At 36.3% G+C, this 19,563-nt stretch overlaps 1 long non-coding RNA gene across 1 annotated transcript; it reads left to right on the forward strand.

Annotated features, from left to right (window-relative positions):
* LOC110395437 lies at positions 755–2,357 on the forward strand. The gene is made up of 3 exons (XR_002436385.1): positions 755–791; positions 886–992; positions 2,117–2,357. It is a non-coding gene; the product is annotated as an uncharacterized LOC110395437 (long non-coding RNA).

The following is a 19,563-nucleotide window of genomic DNA, read 5'->3' on the forward strand; positions in this document are numbered from 1 at the left end:
CTTGCCTATCCTTCCTGAAGAGCTTGTAGCCATCCATCGCAGCACTCCAGTCATGGGAGCGATCCCACCATGTTTCCGTAATGGCAACTAGGTCATAGTTTGCCTGCCGCACAAAGGCTTCCAGCTCATCCTGTTTGTTGCTCATGCTGCGGGCATTGGCATAGACGCACTTCAGCTTTAGTCTTCTTGAAAATCATGGCATTTAACTGTTCCTGTTAATCTCAGTGTGTTCCATCTTCTCTGCATGCTAAAATAACATGCTGAGTCAGAGAATCCAAGCATCCTTAAGAAAAACACTAGTTCCTGCATAAACAAAGAAAAAAATAAAGAAGTGAAGTCAAATGCAATTTCCATGTTCTATACCACTATCTTCATTAAGTGCAAGTAACTAGGACAAGTAATTAATACCAAATTTAAGATGTGATTGTGCTTTATCTTGAAAAGAGAGGACATACTATTTAGCAGCTATTTTGTTGCCCTGTTCAGGATCCTTCCTCAGATGATCTGAAAAAGATCATATAAAGAAGTCACCATTTTGTTAGTTCATGAATTTTAAGAGTTCATATAAAAACTTGTCCCACTGAAGTAACTGGTGAAAAAAGTTTTCATTCTCCTTACACCCAACACGATTATTGTCACTTCAGGACTTTTAAGTAACAGAACAATTCATGTTTTTCTTTTACCATCAGCTGGATCTCTTTTAGTCCCAGCAGTTAATAAAACAAGTTATCCAGGGCTAAAATGGGTTGAGGAAGAAAGTTCAGCAGAACAGGTGAAGGTGATGATCTCTGGTGAGGTTCATCTGTGTTTTCTCAGATATCCTTCTCTGGATGATTTCTGTCTTCTGTGATGTATTATATGTATTATTATTATTTTTTTCAGTAGTTTCCTGGATAACTTTTGACATTCCAGCAAAGGGTAATTTCTTTGTTGGAAGAAAATGATTGGCATACCACAGGATATTTTAGCTCAGCTGGATTAATTCTAATACTGTAAGTACTTAATTCCTCTCCCTATGTTTTGAACAGAGTTATTAAAGCAAGAGAAGTAGGTTAAAGGTTATTGATCCAACTTTTAGTTGAAAACTCTCTAGAGTGCTGGCTGTATTTTTTTTGAATTTGACTATTTCTGACTCAACAGACACCTTCTTCTATAAACCCTTAGAGAGATTTTAGATTCTGCAGCAACACAAATAATTCATTATGTACTTTGTAGCATGGACAACAGAAAGCTTATGAGATCACAAAAGCACTGACTGCTTCTTATCCTTTTTTTTTTTTTTTTTTTTTTTGCTGGAGAGTTTAACATATTCTGCACAAATCTGTATTCATGCTTGTGTATCCCTGGACACTGAGAGGGTGTGCAAATTCCTAGTAGGAAATAGGCCAGCATTTACTTTACTTGCTAAGATAAAACCTTTTTTTTTTTTTCTTTTCTCCTCCCTCACCCAAAAGGTGTTGAATGTTAATCTTCCATGTTATTCAAGCTGAGCTTGTGGGCCTCAAAAAGTCTTAATATCAGGCCCCAGACTCTTCATGCTATCAGGACATGCTGGAGCTCTTTACCTGAATTATTCTTTTTCTTTGTGGTAGTAGGATAGTCTGTTTAGGTCCAGTATTGAAATAGAGAGGTCATGTATCTGTAACACTTTACTACGTGTAAGGAAGTAGTAATGATTACCTAATAGCTTATTACTGGACATTTCAGCACTGCATTGTTTTTTTTTTTTAATTTCTCTAATGTATTGATGGGGTGTCTGTGCAGCATGAAAGAAATTGCGTTATTTCAAATAGATAAAGTCAAACATCTATGACTGTTTAAAAGTAACACAAATGCCTTGCTTTCTATGATAATCAAATATCTGGAAGTCATCACAGAGATAGAAAGTATTAAGATGTTAAAATCTATGTTATTTTACATTTAAAAAAATACAGATGCGGATTTTAGAAGGCATCATGATTTTGGCTGGTATAATTTTCTTTCTGGAGGCTTGCATGATGCTGTGTTTTGGACTTCTGATGAAAATAGTAGTGATAACACAGTGATGTTTTAGATGTTGCAGAGCAATGCTTACACAGAGTGAAGAGCTCTTTTCTGTCTTGTACTGCCCTGACAGTGTACAGACTGAAGATGCATAAGATGTTGGGAGGGGACACAGCTATGAGAACTAACCTAAATGGATCAAAAGGATATCCCATACCTGACGGAGTCATGCAATAAAATGCTGAAGTAAAGAAGGAGGAAAGGGAGGGCATTCAGAGTAATGGCATTTGTCTTCTCAAGAAACCATTACACGTGATAAATGCTGGTTTACTGCAAGTGGCTGAACCTCTGCCTGCAGGTGTGAAGAGCTAAATAAATTCCACATTTTGCTTTGTGTGTGGCTTTTTGCTTTACCTAGTAGATTGTCTTTATCTTGACCCATGATTTCTCATGCTTTTACCTTTACAATTCTCTCTCCCATCCCACTTGTGCAGAGTAAGCAAGTGGCTATGTGGTACTGAGCTGCTTGTTGGGGTTAAAGCACAACAAAGGGGTATCTTAAAATAGTTTGGAAATAGACAATGGCACACTGCAAGCCTAGAATTGAGGAATGTACTACATGGATGTTTTTTTTCTTTTTTTTTTTTTTGTCAAATTAAAGGGTATTGTAGGAGGTTTGTGAGTTGCTGTGTGGAGGCAAAAAGACTCAAATTCTGTAAGAATTTCTAAAGTGAAGGGTTTTCTAACATTTCTAAAATGTTTATGGTTGTTTTTGTTTGGTTTTTGGGGGGAGAGGTGGGGTGGGAGAAGGGTTTGTGTATCTTTTTTTCTCTCCCATTGGAACAAGAACATCATCTTTCCTACTGGGGGATCCTACAGGATCCCCATGAGGATGTCTTGTACTATCAGTGATTTTCCTTGTATAGGTTATGAGGAGTTGATTCATTGTCATCTTGTGAGATAAAGACTATATCAACATATTTTTGAGACAGATTCTTGCATTTACAGCTTTTAAATATTTGGGAGAATCTGTAAACTTTAACTATCAAATGGTTGTTTTCAAGGATATTTCCATGCATATTGTTTCCCTTGTCCCTCAGCCAAGTCTTTCTACATGTCCAAACCGGTAAATATGATATTTGAGTCAATTTTCCAACTTCTTGATAGAATACAAATTCTTTCAGAAGGACCCTGTGAATTCTAAATGTTATATGCTGAAATATAGGTGGAAGAGAATAACAGAATTTCACCAGAAATGAACACTTTAAAATCAAATCCAAGATTTAATGTTACCAGGTTTCTGGTAATGCTAAGAGTTAAATGAATGATCATAAGTTATCTGAATTATCTTACTTTAAAATTTGCTTGACATTTTATAAATTTTGTTCTATTTTGCCCTACTCATTGTTCAATAAATCAAAGAGAGTTGAAACAAAACTATAGGAACCAGGAGTAATTACTGAAGTCAGTTGTAACTTTGGAAAACTATAGAATGCATTTTATCTTAATTTTAGTTCAAATTTGATAATAATAAATGACAAGCTCTGTTAGAAATTGCAGAAGGAGTAAATAAATTGTTTTGCACCTCTTAAACAGACTCTGGCAAATAACATAATTAGCTCTCTTCAGGTTCAGAGTGAATGTTCATACTGCAGAAATCATTCAGTAATGATGCTCTGCTGCTACTCTGAGCCATCTATCATGCAAATTAGAGTCTTTCCACAACCCAAACATAACTGAATGCCTCTAGAGTTGTAAGTAACCGCTCGCAAGTTGGACTAGATCAAAACTTATTCTAAATTATACTGGAAACTGCAGTGACTCTGAGTTGATTTGTCAGTACAGCATCTGCTTACTTTGTGCATGCCTTCTTCATAATTACTAACCCTTCAAGGTGTGGAATATTTCCAGTTACAGAAAGATACCTTCAAGTAGCTTGAGATAGCAGTTCGTATGTTTGAATCAACAATGTGAAACCAGTTCACAGTAGAATAAAAAACCCTGGTCCCAAATGACTAGAAAATCTGCAAAAGCTAATAGTTATAAGGAATACTTCCTATCTTTATGACTGACATGGCCGTATAATCTTTGGAGTATCATCATAATCTTACGTCGAGCATTACTTATTTAAGGCTGAAAAACCTTTTTCATTCCAGAGAATAACAAGTACACATGCAGTGCATAATCATGACAAGGGAAAGAGATGAAATAGCAATAAAAGCTATTACTCAAAATCATATCTAGTAAATGCTAATTTAATCTTGCCCTCTGCTTAGCTGAAGTCAGGTAATTGAACATTGTAAATGTCTTAACATAGACAGTTTGTAAGAAGACTAGAGTGACTGTGGAGAAAAGATGTAAATGAAAGTATTCTTCACACCTGAGTTTTCTACATTTACTCAAGTCTGTTGAGTCAGAACCTGAGTATGGAGAACAAAAAATACATGATAGAAAATTCAGTTGTTCAATTTTTTTTCTGATGTTTTCCCCTGTTTTATTTGTTGATAATGCTTTAGATTTCAACCATAATATTTAAAATCTTAGAAAACAGAAATAAATTTAGGAATATTTCTGAAAATAATTCAAAAGATTGTCCTTTTTTCTGAGTGATTTAAGAAGTTTTCTCAAATTGACTGAGTTGACCTATTGTCAGGAGGATCAAATCCAACTGAAGAGGCAGAAAAAATACTTAAGGAAATCAACAAAGGTTTCCTTACATAGCCATTTTTTTCAGCAGTCTTTCATGATACATGGTACCCCTTAATACCCAGGTGAGGCCTCACCAGGAGTACTGCATCCAGATATGAGTCCTCAGTACAGGAGAGATGTGTACCTGTTGGAGTGCATCCAGAGAAAGGCCACAGAAATGATCCATGGAATGGAACATCTCTCCTACAAGGACATGCTGAGAGAGCTGGGGTTGTTCAGCCTGAAGAATAGGAGGCTGTGAGGTGACCTGATAGCGACCTTTCAGTATCTAAAGCGGAGCTAGAGGAAAGAAGAGTCAGACTCTTTAACAGGGTCTGTGGTGATAGGACAAAGGGAAGTGGTTTCAAGCTTAAAGAGGGTAGATTTTGGTTGGATATAAGGAAAAAATCCTTTTACAGTGAGGGTGGTGAGGAACAGGCTGCCCAGTGATGTGGTTGATGCTCCGTCCCTGGAGACTTTCAAGGCAAGGCTGGATAAGGCCCTGGGCAACCTGATCTAGCTGTGGGTGTCCCTGTTCACTGCAGGGGAGCTAGACTAGATGGCCTTCAGTGGTCCCTTCCAACTCTAAGGGTTCTCTGATTCTAAATCCCTAATGAAATTATTTCAGTGAAGTTCAGTTTTGTTCAGAAGTTTCAGGCACCACATCTAGCAAATGTGCACTGAATTTTTAATCTGTGCCTAGTGCTCCCATGCTGATTTTGTTTATTCTATTTTGTTCTTGTCCTTGTTTGATCAAGATGAATACTTAGTAGTTAAACATCTTATTAAAACCAACAAACAAAATATCCCAAAACCACAAAAAAAACCCTCTCTTTCTGTGTAAATGTCAGCAATTTAATGGTGGCTACTCAAAATATAAAGAAATACAGCAGTGGTAAACAAAATGTGTGGAAAAGATCCTGCCTGCTTCCTTCTATTTCTGTGTCATAATTTGTAACTTTGTGAAATACCCACAAGCAACAGAATTTGTAATTCATTCTGCTCTCTTCAGAAAGCAGCAGTATTCTCTCACTAGGTCTGGAAACTTCCTTTAAATAATAGGGAACTTCTTGCTGTAAAGTAAGCAGTGACCTTTTATTTATTTGACAGATGAGTTTATAACGGCTGTTTAGTCTTGGGAGACACGGCATTGACAAGCTCTCACGATTCTGAACTGGACAAAAATTTCACTAAGCAATTGTTTTTGTTTTTTAATCTATAAACATGAAATACAACGAAAGGCTGAACTCTGCAGAACCCCAAACCATTTCAATCATTTTTTCTCATTACTAACAGCATTTTAGTTATATGCATTAACGCCTCTGATTATAGATTTGGGGATCATATTTAGCTTTTATTTAATCCATCATAGAAACAGTACAAGCTCTGTTGATGTAAAAATACAATAAAGCATGTAGTCTTCTTAAAACTGCATATGAAATATACTTTTAACTAAATTTCTCTATTCAGAATTGGAATGTATTAGAAACAAATGGAGAAAAAAAAAAAAGGACATAGTTCTGCTTGACTTGATTTTCACTTATTTCCATTGTATAAATTTTCACACAGAACCTTCTGTCTTGCACCAACATGAATGAACTTTTATAAAATATACAACTGAGAGTCAGGCATAGAAAGCTCCAGGAGTAGAAATTGATTTCTATGTAATTATTCAGATCTTCAGTTCAGAAATGAAATTTCTTCTTAATATGCAGTTGCAAAAAATGAACACTGTATACATGCTATACATATTTATTGTGTTGGTATATATATCTTAATAGAATTGTATATATACAGATCTAGAAATCACAGCATGTCTTAGTTTATTTACAGGTCACTCCCACAGGTTCAAAATACAGCTGGACCATGCAACCTCCTCTTTTGTCATTACAAAACCAATGATTTTTATGCTCTCCCTCAGAGGGGCAAGCATACATTTTATCATTTGTTCTCAACTATGATTTTATTACCCTGGTAATATTTTCAAAGCAGCATCTTTCTAGTAAGTAACAGAGTAAGATGATATTTTCATGCAATGTGTTTGTAATTTTTTTCCCTTTCTGCAATAGTTTGGTAACTGCAGTTTATGTCATTGGAATAAATACTGCAGCTTAAAAAACTGTGGAGATCTAAAATTATTTCTGATATTAACAAACAGTGCAAATTTACCTTTTGTAATAAAGATGTTGAATATCAGATAACCCCCCCAAAAAACTTTTTTATTTAGAGATCACTCCTCACTATATTCCTTTTCGTATTAAAAAATGTAGGAAGTCTATGATCTCTTGACAGCTTTCCTGAAAATGTATATATATATTACATGTAACAAAGACTGAAGTTTATTAGATGATAAAATGAGATCTACTTTGTTGTTCTATGCAAGACTGAAGACATTATACATATATATAGAACTTCATGAGTTTAACATAGCTGATTGTCTTTTAAAACATATAAACTAACCTTTCTGGTCTCATTGTTCTTATCTCAAAAAACCGTCAAAGTTTTTGATCATGATTTAATTTCTTTATAGATCTCTATGCTATCTCTATAGATAAAGCCATAACACCTGAATTGTAGAAAAATATGGTGGCTTACTTTTCAACTCTATTGGTTTCTAACCTTTCATGAGCACTTAATTCCTCACACAGAAGGAAATGGTCATGCCATAGAAGCCTGTGGACCATGAAGGGTAATTGGATAACATCTTTTGAAAGATTTACAAGCCTGCCAAGGATTTTGCCAGCTTTAAAACTCGCTGAATCTGTGTGAAGGGATCTGAACAATTCTGACATAAAAGTTCAAAGAGAGACTTTTCCTGTAGCAGTATAATTTAGAGCCTGTAATAAAAGTATACTGAAAAACACCACAAGGAAGAAAACAACCTTAAATTGAAGGCCTTAATATTTCATTACAGAACACTTCTGTGACATATCTTCTTGTCCTGCAGCATGTCTTTGTTACCTAAAACTGTTTTTAATAGTTTTTTTTTTTTAAGAGTTACAATGGTAGCTTATCAGTAAGAGGGCAGTAAGGAAGCTGTTGTTTAATACAGCTGAGAATGTTACCTTGCACTCTCTTTTCTTATACACAAACATATTGTAAATTTCCAGAAGCTAGAAATAAGGACAAGAACCACAAAGAAAATTAGGCAATTTATGTGCAAAATGTAGGTTCTCAAAATTGTTGCTTAACATTCATTCCACCTTGAATATCCAATATGCACCTAGTAGTAAAATTGTCTGTGCTCCCTTTCTGTTGCTGTACAGTTCAGCACTGACCAGTGCAGCACCCTGATGCTGGGGTAACAGGCTCAGTAGCAGTGGAATGTAGGCCGTTGTTTACTCTCTGGTATGGAGGACAATGGCTGAAATATCAGTATGGAGGGGCATGGCAGACTGATTATAGTGCACTCCCACAAACGTGCCACAGCAAGCGCTATATGCTTACAATGGTGGAAGCAGTGACTGGATGGATGGAAACATGCCGCCTGCCCTGTGCCACCATGCAAAACGCTATCCTGGGCCTTAGAAAACAAGTCTTGTGATGATGTGGTACCCCAGAAAAAGCTGAGTCAGATGTTAGGATTCGTTTCTGTAACAACCTTATAGACCTGGGCCAAAAAGTATAATATTGAGTGGGTATATCACCTCCCCTGTCATGCACGAGCCTCTTGTAAAATCAAACAATATAATGGACTGATGAAGACTACAGTGAGAGCAGTGAGTGCAGGGATGTTCAAACATTGGATGATCATTTAGCAAAAAACACTGGTTAGTCTTTGGAGATCTGCCAGTTGAGCTGGCTGGCCCTGCCCAGTGTAAACTTTTACATGCTATAGAAGTCCCTGAACTGCTCATGAAAAAAAATACTGAGTAAGATACTTTTAATTATCCCTGCCTGAGGCAAAGGCAAGCCCATTTGTGGAATTGCTTTGGCTCAAGGACCTGGGTGTACTTGGTGGATAATGTAGAAGGATGAGGAAGTCCAAGGTGCATCTCAGGCAGAGTTGATGTTGAGTGAGCATAGACAGCGACTTGAACTGTATTAAGTTAATTGCTCTATAATGCTGTATGTCATCACTACTATGGTTGTGATAGTCATATAGCGGTACTATGATATTGCATTGTAGAAAGCTTAAATTTGTAAACCCTATTTTTATGAATTTAAAACCCTACCTTGTGTAAAAGATTTTAGTGATTTTCTTATTTTTCTGCACCTAAGCATTAATTCTTGTGAAGACACTATTTTGCTGAACTTTGATTGCAAAGACTTTATGCATAAAATAGTACCAAAACCTTTGCAGCAAAGCTGTCACATACAATGAGAACTATAATACAAATTGTCTTGATAATTTTTGGGCATCTTTTGTAAACTATTACGAGCAATATGTTGCTATAGAAGAGACCTCTGTATTTCTACCTGTTCTTCATGTGATATTCAGATAGTTTAAAAACAGAACAGGATTACATATAATATGCATGGATTTTAAAGAAGGGTACAAATTATATGTTTCCTTTACGATCTGTGAATAAGAAAATCTTGATTAACATGAATACACAAAAGCAGGGTCTGACCTGAGAGCCATAGGTGCTGCTTTGCACTCCTCAGACGCAAAATACCATAATTTTCGTAAATCCTAGCACTTTTCTTCCATAGGTTTGTATTGTTGACCTTCAGAAAATATTTCCCATCTTTCCCCATTTCTTCTGACTGTAGGGCTTTCAAGGTTTTTATTCTTGTATTCTACTTCATGGTGTGTGCCTATGAGTAGATATTTTTGGAGGCATGTTACAAGCATACAGAGTGAGTAATAACTTCACGCAGGCTCATCACTATGGAATTTCAAAATTTCAGAATAACATCTGTCCATAGACTCTTGTTTGAATTTCACTGGTGTGAGTAATGTGCCTCTAGGAAAGCCAAGAAGTACCTCTATGTGTATAATGGGTGAAATGTATCCAGAGATAATCACACCACTGACCTGAAGCACTGAATGAAGAATCATCAGGGAAAGATCAAAGTGTAACTACGAGATAGAGGCATGTGGGAATCTCTATGACACTTCTAAATGGGGAAGAAGTACCAGAGAAGATGTCACCAAAATGGCTAGAGAAGCACTGGGAAGAAACAGTGAATCTTCCTGAAAAGGAAAGACTGATTCTATTTATTTGCAAATTTAGACTTTGTAATTGTGGAATGGGAATTTTATAGAGTAGCTAATTCAGTATTTTCTGTTCTTTTCCTGATGAGACTGGAGAAAGGTAGGCTTCATTCTGACCAGTATACTAGCATATACTTTCAATTCCATGAAAAGCAGTGCAATTCTAGGTGCCAGAGTACTGGAATATAAGTTGGAATCTGACTATAGAGAGAGAATTTAGCAGATAATTGTTTTCCTGAGATAAATACAGTGTGTATATATATGTATATAAATACTATGTATATATATACACATATAAATACAGAAATTAAAATATAAATAAACGGATCAGATCACCTCCTTATTCTAAATACAGAATTCGAATTAGCTCTATAACGGATCAGATCACCTCCTTGTTCACACTTGAAAAAATTTAGAGAAAATGGCACACAGTATAGAAGACAGCTAAGCATAATTCACTTGATGTTTCATTTTCTGTGGATAATCCTTCAGAGTGAAGGATTACTGGAGTCAAGTCGGAGAAACATTGTCATGAAAATAATTAGAGTTTGACATTTTGCAGGTACTCTGTGACATGATGATTGCTGCTTTAGGAATGTTCCGAAGTGCAATTAAATTTTGTCTCTTACTAACAGATCATAAATCATTATCCACAGTTCAGTAGGATATCTTCAGACCATACATTCTAGAGAAATTATTGCAGTTCATATTGTGTGTCTTTAGGGAGCTTTAATCTTTAAATAATTGCAGTAATAACGGGGAGAAGACATTATTCAATGTGCCTATTGAATGAGGATATTGACATGCTAAATCAAAGGAATTACGTTGTATTATTTTTATGATGCCTAGACATATTTGTGGAGGTAAAAAATACATTATTCTACACGATATTTTGCAGTATAGTCTTTGCTTGTAATCTTTGTCTTCTTAAACATTTCAAAATAAATTAACTGTTTTTGCATCATAAAAGGTACAACTTTTTTACTCCACAGATCACAGAATGGCCTCCATTAGTGCAGATCTACTTCCAGATGGAGTATTTCCTTACTATCATTTATAAAATTATAGTCCCCTTTTCACTGTTATAGAAAATGTGTTCTACTTTATTTAAAATAATCTAGAGGGGATTTACCTTCCCTGAAAGTGAATCCTGGAATGTAAACTTCATATAATCATTGTCTTTTAAAAATTATGCTAACTATTCCTCGAGTCAACTCCCTGTGGAGACTTGTAGCTAGTGGGCAGTTCTGTATGTGCTGCCCTATTGTGAATATAACATGAAGCTATCCTAAGGCTGCTCTAAAGACAAGCATGACAAGTGGAGCAGCGGAGACAACGGCAGAGTGACTGATTCCTTCCAGAGTCCATCACTGGCAACTAATTTCTCTGCAGTATTACCATTGTACATAATGAAGACTGTGGTAAAAAAAGTCAGAGTCATGCCTATCATTCTAAACTACCATAATGGGTTGACTCAATCGAGGGACAAAACTCACATTCAGCCACTTGCTTATTCATGCTCTTCATCAGAGCTGAGCTGTAAGGATATGATAAGAAAGCTCATGAGTCAAGACAAAGACAAGGAGACCATCTGCCAATTGCAAGTGTGGGTGAAACAGACTTGACTTGTGAAAAGTCTAATTTTATTTATTGGCAATTAAAATAGGTTCCCATATGGAGAAACAAAGGCAAGCTTTGTTTTAATCAACTGTTTTCTTCCCTTTTTTTCCCAGATTTAACTTCACTACTTCATTCTCAGCTTCTCTACCTCTGCCACCCTGCTTCCAGTGCTGAAGTGACAAAGGAGAGATGGGGAATGGATCTTGTGGTACAGCCCCTTTCTCACCACACTTTTTGCCTTCTTCAGCTTCTTTTGGGGCATATCCGCCTGTTTCAGTTTGTGGTCTTCTGTAGGCTACAGAGAAATGCTTTCTGCATTGCTGTTTCCATGGTCTGCAAGGGAATATCTGCTCTGGTGACTGAAGCACCTCTTCCCTCTCCTTCTCTTATTTCAGCATTATCTCTTGTGTTTCTTTTCCTTTGTTTTTCCTCCTCCTCCTCTGTCTGTGCAATATTTTTCCCCTTCTTGAATGTTTTATCACAGAAACATCACCAGCTTGGCTAATTGGCTCAATTGAGTCCTTTGGTGGGTCTATTTTGGGTCCAGCTGCATCTGCTGTGGGAGCAGCCCCTGGTCTCTTCTCAGAGCTGCAACTCCTGAAACTCCCCATAGCCAAACTTTTGCCACCTACACCCAATATAGTTACATATGGACTGCCTATTCTTATGACTTGTAATAAAAACTTTTCTGATACCTTAAAATTATGCAGAAGAAGGTAGAAATAATATTAAAAAACAATATTAAAAACAAACAAAAATCCCAGACAAAACAAAAACAATGAAAAGAACCAACCATGAAAAATAACAACAAAACTGTTCTGAATTTAGTTATAGAGATGATCTGTGATTGCATTAGCGTTTTTACTCTCAAATAGTTCTAGGCAAAAACACCCATATGCTCATTTCAACATGGATCCCGTACTGAGCAGCACACAACTGGAACTACACAGAGAAGGTAAGAAGCACTGAGAGATTCAGCAAGTGACCTTAACTTAGGACCAGACAGTAGAGAGGACCTTGTGAAGCAAGAAAGAGGTTGTAAACTTTTTATTCATTTTTGGAATTACTTTAATAGGCAGAAAGCTACATGCTGATGAATAGGACAAGTCAAATAAGTATTTCACACTTAGTCCTTGGAAACCAATCAACTTGCACACAGCAGAGAGGTACTTCACTGGGTGGCCTCAGGCTGCTTTTAACTTTTCCTCTTCTGTTCTTTTCTACCTTCACACTCCTGGTCCTTAATTTCTCACCCTGTTGCAACATTTGATCAGATAGGCATTTGGCAGAGACCAGAAATCCTAGACATTACAAAGTAATTTTAACAGTGTAGTTATGTATAGGTGGGGATGGTAAAGTCAGTAATGGCCCAGGTGCACCAAGAGCTTGTTTTTGCTGTGATAAAAAATGCAAAGCTATTGAAACTTTGATGTTTCTGGAAAGTCACCTCTTTAAGTAACCCTTATGTTATATGCTGCTCCAAAAGACAAAATAATCTGTAGAGAAGTTCAGATGAAGCAGCAACAAGCATCCTAGGAAATTATGATAATAAATCATAGAATAGATTGAGTTGGAAGGGACCTTAAAGATCGTCTAATTCCAACCCCCGTTATGCAGGCAGGATTGCCACACTCTACATCAAGCTGCAGAGGGCCCCACCTGCCCTGGCCTTGAACACCTCTAGGGATGGGGCATCCACAACTTTTCTGGGCAGCCTTTTCCAGTACTTCACCACACTCTGAATTAAAAATTTCCACTTAATATCTAATCAAAATCTTCCCTCTTTTATTTTACAACCACTCCTTCTTGTACTATCACTATCAGATCATGTAAAATGTTGGTCTCCTTCCTGCTTATAAGCTCCCTTCGAGTACTCGAAGGCCAAGTGAGCATTCTCCAAGCTGAACAAGCCCATTTCCCTCAGCCTGTCTTTGTAGGATAGGTGCTCTGATCATCGTCATGGCCCTCTTTTGGACCCACTTAAATATCTTGGTGTCACTCTAATCATATTTCCTAGATTTCTTCAAGATTTCTTCCAAGTTCATACTTAAAACGTTAATCTTGTACCTTATTATTTAACATGCTAACCTGTAAACTTGTAGTTACTAATTTATAGTCTTCCTGCTTTAGCAGCAGTTTCTAATATTGCAACCCTTACTACATTCTCTAGTTTTGTCAAAGAATATTGTATATTCATCCACAGTCACACCTGTGCAATTACAGATCTAAATTTTGATGACTACTCACTACAGAAGAACACATGGAGCCATGCATTTTGTCATTATCTAAAGAATGGTCTTTTTCTTGTTCATCTTCAGCAATTATTCAAAAAAAAAAAAAAAAAAAGAGTGCTTCCTAAAAACGACACTATCGCTCGGTTGTATTATGACTTGGCAATCATTACACTTATATCAAAGCACAGAACAGGGATTATAGTTATGGTAGGGGAATATTTTTAAAATTTATAGTTGTCCCTCTGTTTATTTTGAAATGTGAAGATATCTGTACAGCCTGCTCCTACAGGCTCCTCCAAAGCCTTTAGCTATAACATATTTACGTATTTTTTTATTATTATTTTTGACCATTATTCAACTAGAGAGTTTCAGGCACTTCTGAGATATTTGCACCTATTTTCTTAATATTTATGACATATTTTGGCCCATTATTTTTCCCTCATGTCTTGAAGAATCCTAGTCTTTTAGCAAAAGTAAGTCTGGCACAGTAAGATTTTACTATCTCTGCAGAATATGAATTACTCTCAATATTTACGAGTTTTGCCTCATTCACTTTTCACAATTAGACACATTTCATAACTAGGAGTTCTATAAATTCAAACCAAAGCTTTACTTATTTCTTATGTATAGATCCCCTAAATATATATCTTTTACCAGTTAAATCATTCTAACTTCCTATCAGTACAAGCCTAATTCAGTTGTTTTCTAGTTGTGATATTTCTTACACTTGCAATTCATGAAGGCAGATGTTTCAGAATTATTCTCTTACTAGCTAATGTACACTACAGTATTCCCTAAGAAGAGAAAAAAGTAGTTCAAAATATATGGTGAGGATAAAACCTTTTAGATCATCCTTGTTATTTGGCAGAGTGATGTGTGATGTAGTATATAGCGGGCAGATCTGGGGTCAGTGAGAATGAAGGGTTATTCTGAGATGACCAAAAACCTGATCACACTCAAGAAGTTGTAATATATATAAAGTTAATGCAAAGATAGTCTTCTGAACAGGAGCTGACTCACATCCTGTGTCTGGAAACTGAGGAGAATAACTGCAGATCTACTCAGAGCTCAGGCATCACTGCCTTATGCATAGTGCATACCATGCTGTGTGTGGACAGATTATCTCACAGCACAGTGGAGATATTGTGTGGATATATCAATGATGTGACTGGCCTTCTGCTCCCTTGAGTCTGTAAAATAACAGCTCTTCAGGATGCACTAGGGACTTTTTGCTGTTTAAGTCTTCTGGTGAACATGTCTGGAAATACCTTGTACAGAACTTGACTCATGACACCTGAATGTACTCTTACCCAAGAAAAGAAAAACTGTGATTCAAAAAATCTGATCTCTGTTCCATGCATGATGTCTGAAATACATCCTGGTAAGAAGGTTCATAGGAATACTAGATTTTAAGGACAACTAACCTGACCCTTTGCACTGCACAGGTCATACAGGTCAGTCTGTGACTCCTTCAAAAAATATAAAATAATGTTGTACTGAACTCCTACCTGGAAGATTATATCTTTCAAATTAACTGTCCCCTTTATGCATTTTTATACTGAAGTTAATACTACTGACAGGGAAGGATGGGTTATGAAATCAGACCAACAGATTTCATAGTGCTGAGTTAGGATTGGGGACTAAACAATAGTGCAATATGAAAATTAAAAAACTAGAACATTTTCTATTATGCTGGCATCATATCTTGCACTGTTTCTTTGTTTTCTACTCAGTGTTCATTATATGGCTTTTAAGAACTTTGGCTGCTGCCCTGAATGTATATAATACGTATAAATGAATCCTGAACCAATAGCAACCTGAATTCTTTGATTACTTATTTTGCTTAAATATAAAAAAGTCCAGGTTTATCTAATAGGCTGTCCAGTTCTTAGTATGGGCAAAAAAGTGAGTCAGAATAAATAATGAAGCTGTTAAAACACAGAGGAAAGGCATCTATGAGAAGTAAACTAACTGATAGTTAAACTGACTCTGAATCCATAACATTAACGTTTTGCCTTACCAACTTAGAAGACCTTGAAATTTAGACTACAGAGTATCAATGAAGCTGTTGAACTAATCGTCTTTTCTCAAAATGAGTTCTCCTTCATTAAACATGTTTGTTACATTCCTTTTTCACTGGTGGAACGCTGGAGTATACATGAACTGTCTTTTAATTATGTCTATTTAATTAAGATTTTAATTCTAAGGTCATATATTAATAACAGAGCTCATTTATGAGCTACTACTGCAAACTTGATTAAATGTCTCAATCAGCACTGAAGGCTTTCAGGAAACATTCAGAAAATTGGAAAGGAATAACAAGCCAATTTAAAAATGTGCATTTTCCTATCATACTTCTGAATAGCAAATCTGCTGGCCTGAAGGTCACATTTCCTTTGGTGAAAACTTTCTGTAGGAACCTTTTTCCTTACTGGCTTTTTTGGTCACGGGTACTTTTAGTTGCACTTCTACAATTGTGTCCCGTAAATATTTTAAAGTCTGATGCTACTCAATTCTGAAAGAAATTCAGCAGTATGTGACTTTGTTGGTGACACCCATTTGGGAGGATTTTAGGATTGCCTCACTTTTATTGCCTTACTGCCTTATTAACATAACTAAGTAGGTCACAATGAATGTGCAGATAAATAACACATCCTTTTTAATCCCCCTTCATAATTCTTCTAATTTTAAGTTATAATCTTGAAAATGAAAACTATAACAAGTACTTTTCTAGATTTCCTATGAAGAGGGAAAAAAAGAAATGGGTGCAACTTACATGCATCTCATAAAGTAAAAGTGAAAATGTATCAAGAAGAAGGATTAAACGAAATTACATTAGTAGTTATACTACTATAAAACTAAATTATTTCTGTGCTTTCGAAGGAAAACAAATAATTTAATTGAAACTTTAGAAGAAGATTTTCAAATTTTTTCATTCCCAGTTTCCTTACTGGAGACATTTATTGTTCATATGTTACACTGAATAACAGAATTATCAGTCAACTCTATTCTTCTGGAGTTTGGCATCATAAAGAATGACTAAATGGAACAGAAAGCCTTAATTTTTTCTATAAAACAGATCACTTTTAATAGCCAGTTCTCTTACTGATGTAATTTACAACTATGGTACTTCAGGAAAACAAAATGGTGTGGGAACTCTCATACATCCTTTCCTGTATTCCTTGTAGAGGTTCTCTCTTTTTATTCTAATATTGCAAATACCTTGTTCTTTCGTCCACTCCACTAATATTTATTTCTCTTCATATGACATGACTATCAAGTCTGCTATTAGGAGCAGAATCTTCTTTCTGTTGCTCTCACCATATTTTCCTTGTAATCTCTTTGAGCATTTGTCTATCTGCTTATCTGTGCATAAGTTTCTGCACAATTTATTAGATTAGTTTTATGAAGAGCATAAATACAAAAGATAGAAGTCCAAATTTAGTATCAACATTGTGGAGTCTTTAGAAATTTCTATGAAAATACTGTGGAAAGAGACAAGGAACTCAGATCAAGAAGTAGTTTAGTTACATCTCTACTGTGTGAATGGAAATGGGAGAAAAATAACTATACTGCTTCCAGTATTCAGCATAGTTAGGCATGGCAGTCTGTTGAATCACTGCAAGCAGGTTTTCTCCCTTTTGAAGTTTCTGAAATGTATATGTATCTGTAAGTATGCCTGGGGAAAGTCAGATTCTGAGGATGAGTTTAGCAAGGTTTTTTGAGAAAGTTGGGTAAGTTAATCAACAGAAAATATTAAAGAGGAGGAGAGGTCCCCCAGGCTTTTCTTCAGTGAAGCAGCACATCAGGACATGAGATAGTCAGTTTTCAAGATCAGAAAATTGTTTTTCAGCCTTCAATTTCCTGATTTGGGGTAGATTCTTGTATTCCAACTCCAGCCTTTTAACACTGCTCCCTAGCTGCTAGACTACAGGGTGTTTTGGGACAGCTTATTCTCAGTGCAACTCCTTGGAAACATTTATTCAATTTCACATAAAATACATAGTTTCTGGGGAATATAATTTAAAACTGATGTCTCCTGTGTTCCACCAGAAGCTTGCCAATTCAGCGACAGAATACAAGTTTGTAAAACCAGTTTTGCGTTTCCTTTTTGGTGTTCACTGTAGAGAATTTCAGGAAGAACTGAATATTCCTGCCATAAAATAATCTGTATTTGTTGTTCAGGGTGTTCTACATCTCCTCAGGTGGAGCTGGGAATGTTACCACAGATTGACATAGACCTGGCTGCCTCTACTGTCTTCATTTAGGAGGAAGCACAGAACAATGGATAGGATCTCACAGGCTACAGCCAGTCTCTGTAGAGTCCAGAACTGACAATGGCCTTACAAGATGAATGAATGAATGACACTGCTGCCATTTTATTGAGGGCAAACCCCCTATATTGCAGATTTATCCTTCAAAGAATTAGTTGGAATGGTACACAACATGGCCAGTGAGTAAGATAAGGGTCAGCTTGGGCACTCAGGGATCCTGTGCTTGAGATGGCTCACTGGTCCTCTTCTACATAGTAGCACAGTGGTCCCTGAGTGCCCCTATCTTTGTGCATCCCAATTGCTTGAGAAATAGAAGGTAGGACGGTTTATAGTTTGTAAATTCCTGTAGGATTTAGCTGTGAAGTAAACTTGATGGCCGTGAGCAGTTTGTTGCCTGGGGATTTGTTGGCATGCCTGGAAAACAGAGGCTCAGCTGCCAGTTTATCTGCCTTCCGGAGGCTGTTTGCATAAATAAGGTAAGAGCCCTGAGGAGGCCCAGCAGCTGAGACAGGCTCCTGAGGGTCTACCTTTTAGACCTAGAGAACTACTGACAGATAAATGGCACTTATGTGGTTGTAGAAGCCCCAGCTAAATTTTGAAATTATTGAGATCTGAGATTAGTAAGCTTTTCAAAGAATCTAAAATGAGATTTAGGGCAATTTTAAAAATCCCAAGAGGTGACAAAATATTTTGAATATATGCCACATTGGGTGCTTTTAAAACTGTCACATTAGAGTGAATTGATATCAGAAGCAAAGAAATAATTTTTATGACTTTGGAATAACATACTCATTATATTTATTTGTTCAGTGTAAGAATAAAAACTCTAACCAGAATAAAGTTTTTTCTGTTTCACACATAAAACATTGCCAGGCTGAGGCTGAAGTGTTTGCAAGGTATCCATTTGAGTTTAATTACCCAACCAGGTTGAACACAGCCAGTCCAACAAAACTCCAGCTGCAGTTTTTAATTGCCTCAAATGAGCTCCTAAATAACTATGCGGAGTTAAACCACAGCACAGATAACACAATGCAAGTACATAGAAACTCTGAACACCCAGGGCTCTAGAGTGCTCAATTAAACTTTCCTTGATTATTCAATAGAACAGAAGTGTTCAAATTAAAGGCTTTCATGCTACAGCAGGCTATGACCTCATTCTCAAGTTTCAATATTGCAATGGAATTTAATTAAGATATTCCCCATACAAAGCGTTACCCTAGAGGTAAGCTTTGTTCCAAATACCTCATCTAGGCATCTCCTGCTGTTAAGTGAATGACTTTTGGTGAATCAAAATAAATATTGTTCTGTCATATACTCACTTTTATTCTGTAACAGTATGAAATCATTGAAACATTTAGCTCACCATGATGAAGTATGCTTGCCAAAAATCTTTGTTCTCATTGCAGTAAAACTGTAAACCTCACATTAATTGCTGATTATGTTAGAAACATCCAGTTTGAATAGGAATAAATTGTATTTCCCCAGATAGGGATAATAGCAAGTGTGTTAATTTTGGTCCCAAAATTTTGGTCTGTGGTGAAAAAATAGCAAAACCAATATTTAGTAGGAACAGCAATTTAATCTCTGGATATTTTTAGGTTCA

This window comes from Numida meleagris, chromosome 1 (assembly GCF_002078875.1).
Source record: "Numida meleagris isolate 19003 breed g44 Domestic line chromosome 1, NumMel1.0, whole genome shotgun sequence".
Taxonomy (NCBI): Eukaryota; Metazoa; Chordata; class Aves; order Galliformes; family Numididae; genus Numida; species Numida meleagris.